Raw genomic sequence first — 3,325 nt, forward strand, 5'->3', positions numbered from 1 at the left:
CATTTTAGTAGGAAAGCTCTTCTTTATTATGTTGCTTTCAGAAGATCAAAGACTTATTGCTCTAATCATTTCCAGCAGACTGTACACTGAGAGGTGTAATGCTGCCCTCCACTGTTCAAAGTTCTGAAGTTTGCAATCACTGTTCTAAGTTCTCAGTCTCATCTTCTTGTCCTTCTTTGTTGCATTCAAAACACCTTAAAGAAAATTGCCTTAATGGCAAGATGACAATGCTTCTCAATATTAAATAATGATTATAGTGAAAAACCTGAGCGCCCCAGGTCAGCCTGTTGTCCTTTGAATATACTACATGAAAAAAGCGTTTTAATTGTCCCGGGAAGTCCAAACTGGCAGAGACCATCTGCATGTCAAAGTAACATCCATCATGTTTATTATGTGCCAGCATCAAAGCTCCTCTTCAAAGACTTCTCTAGTGTTCCATGTCACCTGGAAGGAGTTCGTACATTACAAGATAACCTCTAGTGCTCCACATCAGTTGGAACTCACACGGTTGCATTACTGCTCTCTCTTCTAGTCTTACTTAAAAAAGAACGAATTTCACAACCATGTCACTGGAAAGAATCATATCTTTCTTGATTGGTGACTGTTGTGGAGCACTCAGTCCTCTGTACAAGCGATTGGTAGACAACATCTTTCCAGCAAACCAAAAGAATGGGCTAGTAAAAGCCAACATGGAGAAGCTGACATTCTATGCCTTGTTGGTTCCAGAAGAGCTTCATACAGGTATGTGTGCATAGCAATGGAAGCGCTGGACCAGCTGCTGATGGCCTGTCGCTCTCAGAGCATCAACCTGTTTGTGGAGAGTTTCCTGAAGATGGTGCGTGAGGTGCTAGAGTCGGACAAACCTAGCCTACAGATCCTAGGAACCAATTCGTTTGTGAAGTTTGCCAACATACAAGAGGACAACCCCTCCTACCACCGCTGTTACCATTTTTCTGTGTCACGTTTCAGTGACATGTGACACTCTAGCGACGAGGACCCCGATATCTGCTTCAAGATTCGCATGGCAGGTATCAAGGTGAGGATGACGGTGAATGACGACCTACAGGCCAATATCTGGGACCCTGAGCTCATGGACAAGATTGTCCCCTCTCTACTTCTCAACCTGCAGAGTGGAGAATGCACACAGAACCACTCCCCTTCGCTGCTGTGGATGTCAGAGAAAGAAAAGAGTGGCTTGGTGGAGTTGACAGAGTGCTGCTTTAGGGAGCTTCTGAGACGAGCTGCCTATGGCAAAACACTTATTAGTCTCATGGATTGGCATGACAACAGCTCCAAGCTCCTCAGCATGAGCAGCATCCTGGACATATCTGTGCTCAAGATCAAAGTGGTCAAGTGTTCCAGACAAGATAAGTTATTCATGAAAGGTCACGGCCAGCAGCTTTACCAACACATCTACTTGGCGTGCAAGGAATAGAGCAATGGTAGGCAGCATTACGAGAACCTTTTTGCTTTGTTTGCCATTTTGAGTGTGGAGCTGGCAAATCCAGAGGTGGTTCTGGACCTCGTTCGCCTGACAGTTGCATTGCAACTGCAGGACCTGGTGCCAGGTTGCAGGACCTGGCACTGTCAACTGACGAGGATCTGCCTATTAACAATCGCTGTGCTATTCATTCCCTGACTGCCGCTAACTTCAACCTTATTTGCCAGCTCACCACTATTCCACCCTTTAACAAGCATATACATGAGGTTATTAAGGTCAGACAGGTAAATAACCCTCACCTTTTACCCGAGGGTGTCTTCACGAACAACTCCAAGCTGCCTGCCTCACTGGAGAATGTGGAAGGGGATGTTTTATTTCTCCAGTCAAAAATCTCTGAAGTCCTTGGGGGTGGTGGTTATAACACATAGAGACTTTCTATACCTTTCATTCCTCAGTACACAGATGATGATCATCTGTCCATTGGTGAAACTGTCTCACAGGTGGAGTTACAGTCTAGAAATAGTCCAGAGAAAGAAGAGAGGAGAGTGACAGAGGAGATCACATTCAAAGCCTTGAAAAATGTCATTGTGGGCAGTGTGGATATGGAGGAGCAGGACAGGGAGTGGAGGAGACGAGTGATGGAGAAGTTTCAGAAGGCCCCCTTTAAGGAAATAGCTGCACATTGTGGTCCATTGTGGTCCATGTATAGGAGACTAAATCAAATCTTAGAGATTACAATTAGACCTCCACCCAGTCCTGCTGGAACCATGTTATCAAGTCATGGCCAAAGTCAAAGATCATCTGTAGAAAGTCAACTAAGGTGATGAATAAGTATTGTACACACTTTAATGGCTGTAAAGTTGTTAACCACATCATTTACAAGAGATATTCAGCAATAACAAATGTTTTAAAACATTTTTTTAACTTAGTCCTCTGAAATGACAATTATTTCACTCAGCGGGCAGAACTTCAGGCCATCCTGAACAAAAAAGTATTATAAATACTACTTTTTTTTTCTTTTTTTTTACCAGTGCCATTATTACTATTATTTCGAAACATTATATAAGCCCACAGCAACATAAAGTCATAGAAAGGCTATTAAATAATGCAGAAGCCTTTTTTCTGGGTGCAATGAGCCTTTGCGCTGTGTGAGGGGGGCGGGGTCAAGAGTCCAGCTGCCTGAATCCGACAGGACCATGACCCAGAGACGAAGAAAAAGATTAATGACACTGTATCGGAATTATGTCCAAAAGACTGAAGCCACCCGGCGCCCAAGGAAGGAAAAGAAGGAAAGAAGAGGAAGAAAAACGTGAAAAAGATAGAGGTACAGTAATGTCAATGTGATGAAGTTCATGAAATTACTAGTTTAATGCATCGTAGTTACCGTTGTTGGAGCAGAGTGTTAGCTCGTACTTCAGACGATAGCGACATTGTTTAATAATCAATAAATAGCTGAGTCGACGTTTGTTAATGTTACTCCACCTTAAATTCGTCAGGGACGTTTGGAAACTTAACGTTAGGCCTGTTCAGGTGTTATTTTACAGGTGTCTTTCCTGCTTGTATGTCAGTTAAAATGCTTTTAGTTGTCCGTCCCCTTTGTAATAAGGTGGTTGTAAGCCTTTGGTTTTATGTGTCACAGTTTATGTTTGTTAAAGTTTACATCAGTGTTAAAGTGCAGTTAAAGTGTATTACTGTTACTATTTCATATCTTAGCTGTCCCATATCATTCATAGGCTATATATACATATATATTCATTTCACTGCACTTTACTGGTTTTTGCACTCTGGTTAGACTGAATTGCATTGCAATGACAATAAAGTTGAATGAATCTCATCACATTTTCATTATTAGTCTATATTAGTCTCATGTATAGCACACCAAGC

At 42.3% G+C, this 3,325-nt stretch overlaps 1 pseudogene; it reads left to right on the forward strand.

Annotated features, from left to right (window-relative positions):
• The first annotated feature begins 563 nt into the window (after positions 1-563).
• LOC122764364 lies at positions 564-2,265 on the forward strand (annotated as a pseudogene).
• Positions 2,266-3,325: the final 1,060 nt, after the last annotated feature.

The sequence above is a fragment of the Solea senegalensis genome, unplaced genomic scaffold (assembly GCF_019176455.1).
Source record: "Solea senegalensis isolate Sse05_10M unplaced genomic scaffold, IFAPA_SoseM_1 scf7180000017375, whole genome shotgun sequence".
Taxonomy (NCBI): domain Eukaryota; kingdom Metazoa; phylum Chordata; class Actinopteri; order Pleuronectiformes; family Soleidae; genus Solea; species Solea senegalensis.